An 18,239-nucleotide genomic window follows, 5' to 3' on the forward strand; every position below is an offset into this window, starting at 1 on the left:
CCGTTGGGCTCAAGCTCCTGGATGGGGAGGGGGAGCCAACTGTACATGGGTGAAAACGTCAAATCGGTATAACTATATTCGTTTACTTATTTAGTTGTGCGTGCTGGCGTAGTCCATAACAAGCACGCTCGACATTGGAGCTAAGGGGGCTTAGCTACGCGCATGCCTGAAAACCAATGGAAAGCCCATGAAAACCCCTGAGACTCCCTGAAACACCCCTGGAACGCTTCAGAAACCCCCTTGAACGCCTTTGAAACCGTGTGAAGCCCCTTGGAAGGCCCTTGACACCTCCTGAAATGCCCTGGAACCCCCTGAAACTCTTTGAATCCCCAAGGAAAGTTTATGAAACCCTTTGGAAACCCCTGGAATGCTCCTGAACACGATAAAGCCCCTGGAACATCCCTGGGACGCCTTTGAAACTACCTGAAACCCCACGAAACCCCCTGTGACTCTTAAGAACACCCCTGCAACGCCCTTGGAATGCCTTTGAACCCTCTGAAAGCCCATGGAGCACCCTTGAAACGCCCCTAAAACTCTCTGGAATTTCATGTAAGTCTCCTAAGACTACCTGAAACACCTCAGAAATCCCCTGAAGTTCCATGAAATACCCCTGTAACGCATATAGGACCCTCTGATACTCTTTGTAACATCCCTTTTATAATCCTCGAAACTCGATAGATCCATAAAACCCACTGACAGTCTTTTAACACCCCTGGAACGCTTCTAAGACCCCCTGAACTCCCTGGAACACCTCTGAAACATGCTAAAATCCATGGAATGCCCATCCATGGCTTCCTCATAGAACACCTCTGGAATGGTCCATGGAACCCCCTGAAACACTCTGAACCCCCACGGAACGTTCCTGAAACCCTTTGGAAACCCCTAGAATGCTCCTGAAACCCCCTGAAGCCTCTGGAGCACTCCTGGGACGCCTTTGAAACAGTGATCTAACCGAATGCCTCCTAAATCCTCTTTAGCCTCATGTAAAGCCTCTGAAACAACCTAAAATCCCTGGAATGCCCTGGACTCTTTGGAACACCTCTGAAAGCCCCAGGCACGGTCCTGAAGCCCCTTGAAATGCACAATTAGGTAAATTGATAAAAAGAAATCTGGCAGTTTGGGTTATTCCAGTGTTCAACAATTGGATCATGAATGCATTCAGGCATAAATGGTCGTGCCCAAGTTTTGCACAGCTATTTGTGACTCCAAATTACACCTGTTTCTGACTGTTTATTGCCAAATGGTCTATTTTTGTACTTTCAGAAACCAATCTCGGTTAGTATACTTTGTTAGAAAACGATTCTACGATAAATGAAGTCAATTTGTCCCATGTTCAGTTTTATCATCATAAGCTGTCCCATGTTCATTTTTTCTGTTCAATTTATACGCTTAAAAAAGCTGTCCTCTAAATGATGAGGAACGAGGAATGAATGGTGAGAAGTAGGCAGTGTAGAATATGGAGTGACCAGTGAAGCGTGAGCAGTTTGAGTAGGTTATTAAGAGGAAGCAGTGAAAACTGTTGTACAGAGGAAGGGGAAGTGAATGGTGCGAATTAAAGAATGAGCAGCAAAGACCTGAGAAGTGATTAGTGAGGCAGGGGAAGCGAAATGTGAGAAGCGATAAGTGCGCAGAGAGGAAGGAGTAATGAGGAGTGTGAAGCAGTGATAAGTGAGTTAAGTAACCAATGAAAAGTGAGAATTTAACGTTATAAAGAAGACCCTACACCATCTACAACCAAAGGTTGTACAGACTGAACAAGCACTAACATGAGACAACGGACAACACACACACGCACATTCAATGGCCCAGTGGAGAATTTTCTGTTAGACGAAAACTTTTCCCCGACCGGAGCAGGAATCGAATCCACACTCCGAAGCTTACTGACTGACGTCTCTAGGCGAATGAAGGTAATAAAAACCGAGCGAGGAAGAGGGGAACGAAAAAAAAACAAACGATGATGATTTCCGGTAGAGGAGTGTGTTTTCAGTCTAGCGAGTCTTTATTTGTATGGGAGTGGAACTTGTGAGTGGTTTTTGAGTGCGAGTTGACGTGAGAAGCACAACAGATAGGCGACAAGTTCGCGCTCGATGCTGTTGAGGATTTGCGATGTGATTTCTGAGTTTTATTTTCTCTCCTCAGATCGCCGAGATCGCATCCTCATTTTCTCGCGAGGGAGCTTCTGTCAAGCCTGAGCGTGGGCACTGAAAAGTGAACAATAAGGAATGAGCAGCGAAAAGTGAGGAGTGCAAAGTAAGCAGTATAGAGTGAGGAGTATGAAGTAAGCAGTGAAGAATGAAAGAAAGGAGTGTCAAGCTCTGAGAAGTGAGTAGTGATAAGTGAACAGCCATGAGTGAGAAGTGGAGAGTGAGAAGTGACTAAGAAGTGAACCGTAAGGAATGTGCAGTGAAGTAGTGAGAAATGAGAAGTGAGGAATGAAGTGTGTAATGAAGAATGAGCAGTGAAGAGTGAGGGGTTAGAAGTGAGTGAAACGTATATAGTCAGGAGTGAGCATTGAAAAGTTAATAGTAAGGAGTGAGAAATCTGATTCAAAAAAATATTTATGAAATAACTCCGTCGATTATAACTACGTTATCCACTTAGTGCAATTATGTGATTCTAACTCTGCCAACCCTCAACAGAAAGCCATCAGCTTAGAAAATTCTTATGAAATAAAAATGAGAATATTTCATGGGTAACCCTGCTTCGAGAAGTGACAAATTCGCTTTAAATGAGCTTATCGCCTATCACTACAGGAATCTATGTAGTTTCAAATCAGAGATGGCAAAGCTCATAACCAAACGCACTCAAGCTCTCTGCAAGGAAAATTCCAACTTCCAACTTTCCACTTTTCCCGGAAGACCACGGTACTCAAATCGGAGCATTCCTTGAGAGGAGGTGAGAAGAGGTCAATGCAAACGCAGAAAACGACGTTTGGTGATGACCAGAAGAAAATAAATCAAGTCTTTCTCATACAACTCCGAGAAGCGAAGGAAACTGTCGACGTTTGAGCTACGGGGAAACTCAGGTGGAAATTTGTTGTTTTACCCTGCCACTACTTACTTTGAAAATCATAATTCATGAACGAAGCATCCTAGAAACAAAGTTTTTTTAGAAGATGAAAGCAAATTTTCTCAGAAATCAAAAAAAAAATACGAACTGGAAAAAGTTATCCACAGTTGAAAAAATTCGTAAAGAAAAGTCGGAAAAACTATGCCCGAACTCGTGGAAAATTTTCAAAATTTTTTTTTTTGAGAAGGTTATTTCGCTGAAATTTTTGGAATGTCTTTTTTTTTCATTTTTGAGTTATGGCCAATTTTTTTTAATGTCCAAATGTGCCTTATAAGGTTTTTTTTTGAAAAATTATAACTCAAGAACGAAGCATCGTAGATACACAGTTTTTTAATGAAAATAAAAGCAAATTTTCTCAGGAATAAAAAAAAATATGAAGTGGAAATAATTTTTCACAAAATTTTCCACCGTTGAGAAAATTTATGAAGAAAAGCCGGAAAAACTATGCCCGAATTCACGGAAATTTAAAAAAAAAAATATTTTTGAGAAGGTTCATAAGCTTTGATCGCAGAAATTTTTGGAATGCACTTTTTTTTGTTCCTGAGTTATGGCCAATTTTGTGAAAAATGACCATATAATATAGGCTTACATGGTCATTTTTCACAAAATTGGTCATAACTCAGGAAAGAAAAACAAGTGCATTCCAAAAATTTCAACGATCAAAGCTTATGAAATCACCTTCATAAAAATATTTTTTTTAAATTTTTCCGCAAATTCGGGCATAGTTTTTCCGGCTTTTCTTCATGAATTTTCTCAACGGTGGAAAATTTTGTTGAACTCTTTTTTCACTTCATATTTTGTTGGATTTCTGAGAAAATATTCATTTATTTTCCAAAAAAAAATGTTTCTACGATGCTTCGTTCTTCAGTTATGATTTTTCAAAGAAAATGCTTATATGGCACATTTGCACATTTTTCAACAAAATTGGCCGTAACTCAAAAACGAAAAAAAAGTGCATTCCAAAAATTTCAGTGATTAAAGCTTATAAACTAACCTACTCAAAAATATTTTTTTGAACATTTTCCACGAGTTCGGGCATAGTTTCTCCGGCTTTTCTTTACAAAATTTTTCAATTTTTAAGAAAATTTGCTTTCATTTTCTAAAATAAACTTTGTTTCTACGATGCTTCGTTCTTGAGTTATGATTTTTCAAGTAAGCAGACGAATATGCAATATGCAATACCCTAACGTCGGTCGGCATTGCTCTCAAATTTGCAAATCTGGAACTCTCCTGTTGTGTGGCTTTCCTATGGCTTGGACCCCTGCGCGGAAGGCAGACCCTTCGGCCCAATTTGTACGATAATAAAAAAAAATCCCCATATGTTTGTAACGTGTGCCAAAAATTCTCCAATTTTGTCTATCAGTTAATTAAGAAGTTGTCTATACATGATACAAATTTGGACAAGATCAATAGCTAACAACTAAATGCAGCAAAGTATCAGAAAAATTAATAAAAAAAAGTTTAGGCAAGTAGCTGTAGTCGATTACGTTTTAAATTAGAAGTCCTTTAACAAAGGTTGAAGTAGGCCTACCAAAATTATTGACGTAGCACTACTGTTTATATTTACCAACATTTTTTCAATCACTTCTATTCATTTTCGCAAACATGTCGCCGAAATGGGACGGCAAATGGTACAGATCCCAAGCCCTTAATACTGCTAAATTTTGCCGCAGCACACGCTCCGGCTTTAATCGTTTCCGTCCAACAGGTTTGCCATCTCCCCTTCTTCCGTCTTCCTGTTGCTGTTGTTTACTTTCCCCAAATGGATGAAAATTCCGTTTGGTGAATCAACAAATCATTCTCTCGGTTGCTATCTATCAGTATCATATACCTTGGTTCCCCGGGGGAGGCTGCCCGTTGAAGGAATGCGATATTATCATCACACTGACTGAGAGCACACACAGAGAGAGAGAGAGAGATACACATCCGTACAAACAAAAACAAAGCTCGCATCCAGCTACATCGGAAGGAACAAACGGACGGAGCTTGTCCAAATCTCCACCACCAAGGCAACGCAGCGCAAAAAGATGAGCTCGAGCTCGGTCCACAAGTCTCAAGTTGGTAGAAAAAAAAAAACGCAACGACGCAACAAATGTTCGGGGTGGGGGAAGACGGGGTAAAACGAACGCAAGGTGACTAAAATGAAGAACAAGTTAATATTTTATGACACGTAGTCAGAAATCTCCTAAAAAGTTTAGCGGTAACAAAATTTGGCTAAGTGACTGCACCTAGACACGACTAGAAAATTATATCAAGTTTATATCAGATTGTGTTATGGTGTTGTAATATTTTTCTATAACTTATTATGTTATAAACTAGATGCAGGATGATGTTAGAATAACTAAAATTGTAACAAAAAGTACACTTGTCTAATCAAGTTTATAACCTATTTTGTTATAATCATATCAAAATTATAACAAAATGTGATATGAATTTTAGCCTCAGGATTACTAGTTTCTATCAACATTTGATACAATTTGTAACATTACTTTTCAAATGTCGATGACTCAAAACTAAATTATAATACAATGAGTTATAAAACAACATTTATAACATAATGAGATACAATTGAGTTACAGTATTTTGAAAACATCAAGAATGTTGAACATGATTAAATCACAATGAGTTATAAATATCATAGTTTGTTAGGATTATGTTATATTTTTGTTACAATGTTCCAGTGGCTTAAGCCAAATTACACTACCACTGTCGGAATACGGTTGTCTTTAGATAAATTGGTGAGCTCGTTCCATGCTACTTCTATCAATTCTCTTTTCTGTGTAGGTCGGGTTTTTCCGCGATTGTTTCAAAACTATGTATTAAATCGAATTGCCTTTTATAATAGACTATTGTCTAAGAACTGACACGAGCAGTCTACCTGTAGCTTCCACCTAACGGATAAACAGGAGTCACGGTCGTCATCGTGACGGGTCCATGATGGTACCGGTGGTGATGTTGCTGGTTTCAGCCCGGAACCAACGCTCTCCTCCCAAACTCTTTTTTCCATAAGGATTTCCGTTTCCTTCGTTTCGCCGCCTTTGTCGGTTGACGATGGGGATCGACGGTCGACTCGTCATCGTCATCGGATGGACGGACAGGGTAGAAGTGTTTTTCGGGGTCGGGATGTTTCGTTCGGTAAGCGTGTTTTCGTGTGTACGCTTGTGCTTGCGTGCGTGTGAGTGGGTGTAAACACATTTTGAAAGCACTTTTTGGATGCTTCTTTGGCTGGATTTTCGACTAGATGGAGCAATAGGGGCCACGACGACGGTTGGAGTGTTTCATCATTGTTCTCTCGAGTGGATGACGACGGGTTGGTAGCATTAAATTTAATCCAACGCTTTCATTCCGGTTTCAATTGCGAAAAACAAATTTTTCCAAAGCTGTTTGTCATTGTGTCAGATCCGAATGGAAATTGAAAGGGGGGAACCTCAGTGGAAGCTGTATATTCAAATAAAATGGTAAATATTAACAAAGCACAAGGACCAATCCCTAAATGAGATATTCATGTTTTCTTTCAACAATAAATTATTTAAATGAAGTTTACTACGAAGCTTTAAAGTTACACGGTTGATACTTAAACATTTATTAACAACCGTACTTATTAAGATCCAACAAAACTAATGTTTTCAATGACTAAAGTTAACACGAGGATTGTGTCATCCATTTTTCTACTGGGAGTGTTCTTGCAGTTCAGATCAAGGACCAGAGCAGCCCTCCTTGGTTGAAATTGTGCTCATATAGAGCTTACTATTCCGCACAAACGTTGTACGTGCTGTGGCTCTGTTGGTAAAAGCACCGGTCTAGCATACACAGAGTCGTGGGTTCCAGTCTAGTCACAGCGCATACAGATTTTTTTTCTGTCAGTTTCAGAAAAAATTTCGCGAAGGTGAAACGCGAAAATAAGATGCACAGATCCACAACTTACACTAACTTAACTTGCAAGCAAACATGACATTAGGTCATGAAAGGTCAGAAGTAAAAATAGTAGAACTAATATTTCTTCTCTTTACTAATATTCGTAAGGACGTGGCCGGAGCACGTTTTAACAGCTTTTAAGCTGTGCTTATTAGGAATGGTTACCTAGTATCAAGCCTCAAGTTCGAAAAGTGCATGTACAGTAATTTATGTTAAAAAATTTACGGACTCAAGGACTAAGCCAGAATAAACTGGTGGGCTCGTTTCACGTTATTTTTTTCCCGTTTCAAAATGGCAGATTACCTTTTGCATCGCATGTTCAAAAGTTCTCAGTTTGATTCCTAGGAAGTGCACTGGAACAAGAATGTTTCGATGGTCAATGTGACACTTCAATAGGAAGGTAAAATCAACTTCTACGTGCTCAAGGACTGTGACAGAATAAAGTGGTGAGCTCGTTTCATGTTATCTTTCTCGTTTCAAAATGGCAGATTGCCATTTTCACCGTAAGTTCAAAAGTTCTTAGTTCGATTTCTAGGAATGGCATTGGAACAAGAATGTTTGGATGGCCAAAGTGACACTTCAATACGGAGGGTAAAATCAACTGCTACGGGCTAAAGAACTGTGGCAGAATAAACTGGTGAGCTCGTTTCACGTTATTTATCCCGTTTCCAAATGTGCAGATTGCCCTTTTCATCGCAAGTTTACAAGTTCGTAGCTTGGTTTTCTAGGAATTACATTGTAACTAGTATGTTTGGATGGTCAATGTGATACTTCAACACGGATGGTAAAATCAACTTCTACGGACTCAAGGACTGTGCTGTGGCAAATAACGTGGTGAGCTCGTTCCGCGTTATTTTTCCTGTTTCAAAATGGCAGATTGCCCTTTTCATCGCAAGATCAAAACTTTTATATTCGATTTTTTCAGGATTCTTCAGGAGTTCGTATTGGATATCATTTAGGAATTGCTTCAGGAATTTCTTTGTGAATTTGTAGGATTCCTCCAATTCTCCGTTCTAGGATTCTCTGTAAATATCTGAGATTCTTCCAGAAAATCTTCAAGGATTGTTTCAGCTGATCCTTCAAGGATTACTTCAGGAGTTCCTTTGGATTCCCCCCTCCCCCCCAATAATTCTTCCAGAAAGTTCCTACTTGGACTCTGAGATTCCTCCAGGAGACCATTCAGCTTGGAATTCATTCTAGGATTAATCCTGACATTTCGTTTAATATTTCTCCAAGAGTTCCTTTAAGGAATGCTTCAAGAATTTATTCTGGAACACCACAAAGAGCATTTTTTAGGATTCCCCTAGGAATGCCTTCTGAGATTCTTCCAGGAGTTGAGAAGATTTTTTTCTAAGATTTCGTCAGGATTCTTCCAGATGTTCCATATGAAATTCCTCCAGATGTTGTTTTTGGAATTGCTCCAGGAGTTTGTTAGGCGATTCTTCCCACAGTTTTTTCTGTAGATTCTCCAGTAGTTCTACCTGGCATTTTTTCAGGAGCTCGTTCTAGAGTTCATCCCGGAATTGATTCAGGAATTCCTCCATGAATTTGTGGGATTCCCCCAGTTCTCCGTTCTAGGATTTCGGCTTTGGCAGTCTTTGGTTTTGGCGTTGATACTTTGCTATCTTCGCCGACGTTTCGATTCTCGGATCGGATCTTTTTCAGGGCTCGACTTTAATGAACTGATCAATTTTTAAAAACTTTCGTCTGAAAGGGTTACAGCTCTTATTGTGGCGCCTACCATATCTGATTGTTGGATTAGCTCGAGGTCAAGTGGTTTTGTATGGAAGTGTTTAGTCGGACTAGAAATACGGTTTGGTCACTGGATTTAGCTAGAGATCTAGGGATCTGGCTGAACGCTATCACAACTAGTGCATGAAATCTATAAATATCTGAGAATCCCCAGGAAGTCGTTTTAGGAATTCCCAACCAGTTCCCTCTAGGATTAATTCAGGAGTCCTCCTTGGAGTTCCTGCAAGAGTTCCTTTAAAAGTTCCTGCTTGAACTGTAAGATTACTCAAAGAATTCCTCCCATAATTATTCTTGATGTTCCTACTGCAATCGGTCTAGGAACTATTTCTGGTATTCCGACAGATCCTTTCGGGATTCTTCCAGGAGTACCTACTGGAATTCCTCCTTCTGCTATTCCTCCTGAAGATCCTCCAGGATTCATCCAGAAGTTGCCACTGTGATTCCTTCAGGAACTCCTTCTGCAGTTCTGGCTTGGATTTCGTTATTCCTCCTGGTATTCCTTCTGGAGATCCGTCTGAGCTTCCTGCAGGAATGCCTTATGGTATTCCTTCAGAAGATCCTTCCAAAATTATTCCAGTGGTTCCTTCAAGGAATAATATTTGACATGATTTCTCGGATTCCTCCAAGATTTTCGTCTGGTTCCTTCAGGAATTCCTCGTCTGCAGGAGGTCCATCTGTGATTCCTCCACGAATTCTTCCAGTGGTTCCTACTGGATTTGGATTTCGTTAATTATTCTGGCATTCCTCCAGGAGATACTTCTAGGACTCCTGCAGGAGTGCCTTCCGGTATTACTCCAGAAGATCCATTCCATTCACAGTGGTTTCTATTAGAATTCCTAAAAATTTTCCAGGATTATCGTCTGGTATTCCTTCAGGAATTTTTCTGGGAGGTCTATCAGTGATTTCTTCACGAATTCTTCCAAAATTCTTCCAGAAGCTTCTACTGGGGTTTCTTCTGCAGTTCTGGCTTGAATTTCGTGATTCCTCCTGGTCTTCTGGGATTCTTCCAGGAAACTCGAGTAACATTTTGATGACCAATTAGTCTTGTAGAGGTTTCTAGAACCGCCATAAAACCTTATTCCTTTTATTTTGTTTTTTTTTTTAAGGTTTTACGAACCTCTTCTAGTTTTATTAGACTAAGAAATGTTATTTTGGGATGCTTCTTGGTATTTTCCCAGAAAATCATTCGAAAATTCTTCCGGAGGCTCTACTGGAATTCTTTAATAAATAAAGTCCAGAAACTCTTTTATATGTTCCTCAAGGAATTCCTCCAGGTGTTCATTCTGGGATTCCTTCAGGAATTTCTTCCGGAGTTTCTGGTTGGATTCTGTCATTCTTGAAGGAATTTCTTCTGTAATTTCTCCATGAATGCCTTCTGGCATTCCTCCAGAAATTTCTTTAAAAATAGCTACCGCCCATGTAATAATTTTCAATCAAATAGACTACAAGAGGTTCTTAGAACCACCATAAAACCAAAATAAAAGGTATTAGGTTTTAAAACGGTTGTCAAACCCCTAAACAAAACTAATTGGTCATCAAAAATGTTACTTTGGCGGGATTTCTCTATGAGTTTCTTCTGATATTTCTCCAGGAATTCCATCTGGAGTTCATAGAGGAATTCTGGACTTTCTTTAGGAATTCTTTTTGGTATTCATCTTTCTTTTGGGATTCCTCCAGAAATTCCTTCAGGGACTCCCGGATGAATCCTGGTTGGAATTCCTTTAGGAATCGCGGAAGGAACTACTGTAGGAATCCCAGAAGGCACTCCTAGGGAAATCCCAGAAAAACATCATGGAAGAACATCAGAAGGAATTCCAGACGAAAACCCTTAAAAACATCCTTGGGGAATCTTTGAAGTAATTCCAGAAAAAAATCATGAAGGAATCCCCAAAGGAATCTCTGCAAGAATTTCTGTAACTAGTACATGAGGAACTCCAGCATTAAATCCTTGAAGAATTACTAAAGAAATCTCAAAAAGAACTATTAGAGGAATTCCTGAAGAAACGCTAGCAGTTCCTGACAAAACTCTAGATAAAACTTCTGTAGGAATCTCAGTAATGACTCCTGGAAGAATATCAGAAAAATATAACTCCATGAGGAATCCCGGAAGAAATCCCAGGAGGAACTCCTGGAATAATCCCAGGAATGATCTCTTGGGAGAATGCCAGGAATAACCTCCTGGAGGAAAGGACTCTTGAAGGATTTCCAATAAAGCTTCTGAAGGAGTTTCTGAAGCAGCTCCAGGAGAAATTCCCTAAGTGACACTTCAAGAGTTTCTAGAGGAACTCTTGGGAAAATCCATGGATGAACTCCAGGAAGAATCTCAGAAATAATCTCCTGGAGGAAAGAACTCTTGAAGGAATTTCTAAAGAAGCTTATGAAGGAGTTTCTGAAGTGGCTCCAGGAGGAATTCCCTAAGTGACTCTTCTAGAGTTTCTAGAAGAAATTCCCGAAGGAATTCGGAGAATTCTCTAAAGCACCCATGCATTTTTCCATGGATCAACCCTCATGGACAAAAGTCGGAGATCATCAAAAGTTTATCTACATGGGTTATGTAGGTACTTGGACTATCCCCACCAGTGCGTAGTATGTAGGTGCGTAGCCTAGAGAAATCCCCGAAGAAACTGCTGGAGGAGCTGCTGAAAGGACTTCTGGAAGAATCCGTGAACGAGTTCCTGGAGGAGTCCAAAAAACTTCTGGAAAAATCACTGAAAGAATTTGAGGAGGAACTACATGAGTGGAATTACTGAACGAACTTCCTCGTGAACGAACTTTCATCGACGCTTACGAATTTTGTTTCTGCGCATTGCAAAGGAGATAGATCATTCAAAGACCGGCAATCTGGTTTTTTCTAGAGAAATCCCGAAGAGAATCTCCTGGTAAATCCCGAAGAAGCTGAAAATCCCAAGAAGAGTTCTAGGAAGAATCTCCGAAGAAGTTCCTGTAGAAATTTCTGAATGAGTTTCTGTAGAAATCCCTGAGAAAAAATTTGCGAACAAATTCCTGAAGAAATACCTACATAAACTAAAAAAAAAATCCCCCAAGGATCCCTGAAATAATTGCTGGATAAATCAATGAAGGAGTTCCTTAAGGAATCCCTGAAAGAGTTTAACAAGAAATCTTTCAAGTTTTTCCAGGAAAAATCCTACAAAAAATCAAGAAGAAATCCCTGCAGGAATTCCTGGAAGAATCACTGAAGAATTTCTGGAGAAATTCCAAGAGGAGGTCCAAGAGAAATTTCTGAAGGAATTCCTGGAGAAATCCATGACGGAGTTCTTGGGGAATTCCCTTAAGGAGTTTCTGGACAATTTCCTAAAGGAATTGAGGAAGAAATTTCCGAAGGAGTTCCTTGTGAAATCGACCAATTGTCGTGACCGCTGCGGCTATTCTTACAGTCACAACACCGACCGCAGAGAGGAAACTCTTTAAAACCTCTCTGTGGTGGACTGCTGTGTACTGCAAATGCCATTGCTGCTGCCTTTTGGTGCGTCCGTTCGTATCCACTATCGTCTATCAAGAGAAATTCCTCAAGATTTGCAGGAAAATCTCTGAAGCAATATCAGGAGGAATTCATGAAGAAACTCTTAGAGGAATCTCCGAAGAATCCATGGAGAAATGACTGAAGGAGTTTCTGGAGAAATCCATGACGGAGTATATAAAGTAATTCCTTAATGAATTCCGGGAAAAATCCCACAAAGAATTCTAGGCGAATTTCCTGCAGGAACCTCTGAAAAAATAAATCAAGGAATTCAAGGAGAAATCCTTGAAGAAATTCCTGCAGGAATCCCACAAGCAGTTCCTGGAGGAATTCCCGAAGGAATTGCGAGAGAAATCCCTCCAGGAATTCCAGGAGAAATCCCCGAAAAAACTTCAAGAGAAATTCCTCGAAGAATTATAGAAGAAGTCTCTCAATGAATTCCTAGAGAGATTCCTGAACAAACTAAAGGAACTGCTGGATGAATCCCAACATTTCTTGAGGAATCCCTGAAGGAACTTCTGGAGGAAACCATGAAGAAATTCCTGGATGAAGTCCTTACGCAAATCCTGGAGTAATTCAGGAAGAAATTCCTGGAGGAATCACTGAAGGAAATTCTAGAGGAATCCTTGAATTAACGCTAGAAGATAGAGGTTTCTTAGAACCTCTAGAGGAATGTTTGAAGGAACCTCTGAACGAATCCTTGGATGAATTTCTGATTCACTGAAGAACTTCCTGAATCAATCTCTGATGGAGGACTTTCTGATGGAATTTCTGAATGAACACCAGGAGAAGCCCCTGAATCCATGGAGGAAAATCCTGGAGGAATCTCTGAGGACATTCCTGGATCAATTCGAGAAGAAAATCATCGAGCAATCTCGAAGGAACTACAAGAGAAACTGTTGACCGGGAAAACGGATTTAGCAACGATAGGAAGAAGTTGACCAATTTGGTTTTACTCATGCGTTGGTGGGCGTCGTTTTAGTATTATTTTGAAAATCGAAGAAGTATCAATAGTCGTGACATGCAACTCTTTTGTTTTATTTCTATTTCATTTTAAGTTTTTTGTTTGTTTTTTTTTTCTATGCGTTTCTCCTACACCAAAGTGTACTGAAGGACTAAAAAAACGAATTTTTGATAGCAGGCTCGGAGGATCAAATCACATATACCAATTAACTCAGTTCGACGAATTGAGCAAATTTCTGTATGTGCGTATGTATGTGTGTATGTATGTCTGTACACAGAAAGGTCACTCACTTTAAAAGCACTTCCCATTGGCCGATTTTACGGATTTCAGCACGAATCGAACTGGAATTTCACCGCATTGTTTCCTAATGAAAATGGTTCGGATCGGTCAAGGCGTTCCTGAGTTAGGGACATTTTAGTGATCCGGACCAGCACCGCTGAAACTGGCCATTTATAAAACCGAACCAAACCCCACATCAAAATGCGCCGATTTTTGTAACCTATAGCATGGTTGACGAATTTTGTGCGGAAATCAACACTGGAGGACACCAGACCAAATTCCACGATGTCGGCCCAAAATTCAAGATGGCAGCCTAAAATCCAAGATGGCGGCTCTAAATTCAAGATGGCGGCTGTTTTATGGAGTTTTAGGCCCTGTAACCACGCATTATGGGTATATTTGGTATGGGGAAGATGTCCGGAGTCCAAAAATGGCGACCAGAACATCCAAGATGGCGGCTCCAAATTCAAGATGGCGGCTGTTTAAAGGAGTTTTAGGCCCTAAACCATGCAATATGGATATATTTGGTATGGGGAAGATGTCTGGAGTCCAAAAATGGCGACCACTATTTCCAAGAGGGCGAACTTAGATCCCAAATTGGCGGCTTCAAGATTGCGGTTTTTTTTAAGATTTTAAGGCACGAACATGAAAAGCAAGATAAGAGATATGATTTTTAGTGCCATGAAATAGATTTTTACTAAAGGTATGAAAGTGCGATAACCATAAACATTCAACCCGTTTCTGGTTCTAGCGATGGCTATGAACATATTGATATACATGAGTTGTATATGTAGAGAAAAAGGAGAAAGTAAATAGAAAGATAAAAAGCAGGAGGAAAGGGTCAAGCCAAATACAGAATCCAGAACCTCCTGCATACAAACCAGACAAGTAGCCTTTGGACCACCAAGCCCGTCCAATGGAATTTCACACAATTCGAGGAAACGGAATTCTTGATCAAACCTGACGCACGTTCTCAGGTCGAATCCTAAATGGACTCCGAAAACAACTCTCGTTAGAAAAGAATCAACAATCATCCATATTCAACTCCCTAATGGATGTATTGAACTTATTCCGTACCTATCGGTTCAACTTCGACGGGTACAACCATTCCACCTCAACCTCATAGCGAGACAGAGAGAAAACCGAACCAGGAGTCAGGGCTTCAACGTCAAACAGTTTGTTTGGCGGACGACGGGGCCTACCAAACCGATTCCGAAGGAAAACTTCTCTTTTTCGATTCCATTCCGTCAAGATGCTTTGATTGACATGCTCATTTCCTGCGGCACGTCCGCCCACCAACATCCCTGCACCCTCTAGGCAGGGGGGTACTACGGTTGACGGATCACTGCGAGTGTTTTCGAACAGGGATCGATTCGGTTCGTTCGAGCTTGCCCCCAGAGGGGGTGGGAAGAGAATGTTTGGACCGTCCGTCCAGGACCACCGACGCGTGTGTCGGTCGGTCGGTAAGGGGAATCTGTGGGTGGGGAGGGGGCTAAGGAGGGAAAAAAGTTTGTTTCGCTTTTTTTTTCTCAGCGGCAAGGCTCGCTCGTGTGACTGGGCGGTACCTACTATGGTGTCGTTATGTGGTTGCTCTGTTCGCTTTAACTTTCCGTCAAGCTATAACACGGGTTCCCAACCAGTGGTCCGCGGCCCCCTGGGGGGCCGTGGAGCCAGTACAGGGGGGCCGCAATGATACCAAAAAATTGGTAAGTTTTTATTCTATTTTGTGCAAATTATACCAATTTTTGATTTTGTATGTAAAGCCACAATTTGAGGAACAAATTTTCAGTATCAAACGTCTTCGGAAGAAAAAAATTTTAGGCTGCGCCGCTAGTTTTCAGCTACGACTTAAATTAAATGTACATGATATCATTGTTTACGAAATGTTAGCGTCGAATAAAAAAAACGTATCATTGATCATCAAAAATCCCTCCCACAGTAAATTTCTGGCTACGTCACTGTACCCAAAAAAACTCGGTCTCGTTAATATTTTTTCTAAAAATTTTCATTGGGCCGCAGATGTTTTGACAACTCTTAAAGGGGGTCGCCACCTCAAAAAGGTTGGGAAGCCCTGAGCTATAAGAATGATGTTCCGGTGTATTACCTTGCAAGTTGGCAGCTTCTAGGCTGACTGGACTCGGTTGAACTCGGGTGGGGATCTGAAAATAGACAAGAAGAAAAGGTGGAAAAAGTTATTTCAAGAGGTTTTAAGACGCTCATTTGTTAGGATCGTTTGGTACGTTGCTCTTGGCATATTCAATGGAGAATTTAATTTGCAGTTGAATTGTTAGAGGGAAGTGGAATGAAGATTATTTATTTTAATTGGAGCGGATACAAATTTAGAATTCAAGTTTAGGAGTTATCGGGCAATAAAACAAAACCTGAAGGGCCTACGACTTATAGATTTTGCCGCCTCTAAGAATATGGTCATTTGCAGTAGCATTCTTCCAGAACATCCTCTCCGATCGTTACACTTATCACATCAGGCAGATTCGCAAATCGACCATAACCATGTACAGACCATCTATCGTGATGCTAGAACAGATTCTGATCACAGTTTGGTGATGATCAAACTGCGCCCAAAACCCTCCGTCATCAACATGTACGGTACCGACGACTGTCTCGGTACGGCCTAGAACGACCGAAGCAACCGATTGGCGCCTTTGTGTACACGCAGAATCTGGAGGACAGTCAAAGCTGCCAAACAAGATACAACCGTGAGCACTATCAGGTATGAACGTGGAACAAGAAGTGCATCAATCACTCTTGAACATTAAATTAATCAGACCTGAATCCTTTGAATATGCAGTGAATCAAACATGAATGCTCACTACCGTCACCTAGCGGCAGAATTGCGAACCAAACTGCTTGGCATTACGATGCCAAAGACCTTCTGAACCACTTTGCCGAAAACTTGAACTTTCTTTATTATCGGAATCGCGAGATAGAGTTGGTAAAAATGCTCATTTTTGCATGCTCACTTGCGTCACCTAGCGGCAGAATTTCGAGCCAGTCTTTACGATACCAAAGACCTTTTGAACAAATTTGCCGAAGATTTGAACTTTTTATCTCGTCGGGATCGCGAGTTGGAGATGGTTAAATATGCTATTTTTACATGCTCACTAGTAGCGTCACCTAGCGGCACAATTGCGAACCAAAATCTTTGCCTTAAAGATGTCAACGATCTTCTGAACTCGACCTATCTATCTTATCGGGATCGCGAGATATAGTTGCTTATTTTTACATGCCCACTAGCGTCATCCAGCGGCAGAATTACGAACCAAACTGTTTGACTTCACGATGCCAAAGACTTAACTATGACGAAGACTTGAACTTTCTATCTTATAAAGATCGAGATAGAGCTAGCAAAAAAGGTTGATTTTGCATGCACACTAGCGTCACCTACTGGCAGAATTGGGAACCAAACTGCTTGTCTTCACGATGCCAAAGACCTTCTGAACAACATTGCGGAAGACTTGAACTTTCTACCTCGTCGGAATCGTGAGATAGAAATGGATAAAAATGCTAGTTTTTACATGCTCACTAGCATCACCTAGCGGCAGAATTGCAAACCAAACTGATTGCTTTTATGAAGCAAACGACCATCTGAACAACTTTGCCGAAGACTCGAACTTTCTATCTTATCGTGATCGCCAGATAGAGTTGATTAAAAATGCCTATTTTTACATGCTCACTAGCGTCACCTAGTGGTAAAATTGCGAACCAAACTGCTTAGCTTTATAATGTCAACGTCTTTTTGAACAACTTTGCCGAAGACTTGAACTTTCTATCTTATCGTGATCGCCGAACAACTTTGCCGAAGACGTGGCCAGTGATATCTTGCTGTATTACAAATAAGGATTTAAAATCACATAAGCCGCAATTTCCCCGTGAAAACTCTTGAAACGCATTGAAACCATTCTTGAACCCTCTGATGCCTTCTGAAACCCTCAGAAACCCTTAAGAAAACCCCTAAACCCAGTTGGAACGGCTTGAGACGCCTAGTAATCCCTCTGAAACATCGCTGAAAGCTTCTTGAAAGTTTTCTCCGGAAAATGTTTCCAGTTTCTCCCTGAAACAACCAGAAACCCCCTTGAAACTCCCTCGATATCCCCATAAATTCCCCGGAAATGTCATGAAATTCCTCTGAGCTCTGAGAACCACCTAACACTCTAACCCAATTAATCCTTAAAACGACGCTTTAAAAACTTCTTGAAATACCTTGAAAACCACCTGAAACCCTCTGAAACACTTTGAAAACTATCAGAAACCTCGTTAAACCAGCTCAATGCTCATCAAACATCTTGAACCGTATTGAACCTCCCTGAAACTGTATTGAAAGTTACCTACTTTAAACCAGCTGAAACCCCCTTAAACGTCTTGAACCGAATTGAAACGCCTTGAAACCCCTCTGAAGCATCCATGAAATCTTGTTGGCTACTTACCGATGTTTTTTTTTCGTGAAATCTCCGAAAACCACTTCCAAACCCCCCCTGAAACCCTTTGAAACCACCTTTAACTCCCAGAAATGCCTTGAAACCCCTTGAAAGTCTCTTAAAAGCTACTAGAACCCCCGAAAACATTATGGAACGCCTTGAAACCTGTCTGAAACGTCCCTGAAACTTTCTTGAAAGCTTCCCAACACTTCCGGAAGCCACTTTCAAACCTCCCTAAACTCCCTTAATTCCCTGCACCACCTAAAACCCTTTTAAGCTTCTGAATATAACTTCAAAATCATCCTGAAACCCTTTGAAACCACCTGTCACTTCCTGAAATGCCTTC

At 40.7% G+C, this 18,239-nt stretch overlaps 1 protein-coding gene across 6 annotated transcripts in view; it reads right to left on the bottom strand.

Moving 5' to 3' along the window:
- Positions 1 to 18,239, bottom strand: part of LOC109422192 (signal transducer and transcription activator) — a 388,739-nt gene that overhangs the window by 190,062 nt on the left and 180,438 nt on the right. For all 6 annotated transcript variants that reach the window (XM_062844331.1, XM_062844330.1, XM_062844333.1 and 3 more), the window contains exon 2: positions 15,562 to 15,616. The gene's annotated coding sequence lies outside the window, so the exon portion shown is untranslated. The remainder of the gene's footprint in view (positions 1 to 15,561; positions 15,617 to 18,239) is intronic.

This window comes from Aedes albopictus, chromosome 1 (genome assembly GCF_035046485.1).
Source record: "Aedes albopictus strain Foshan chromosome 1, AalbF5, whole genome shotgun sequence".
NCBI lineage: Eukaryota > Metazoa > Arthropoda > Insecta > Diptera > Culicidae > Aedes > Aedes albopictus.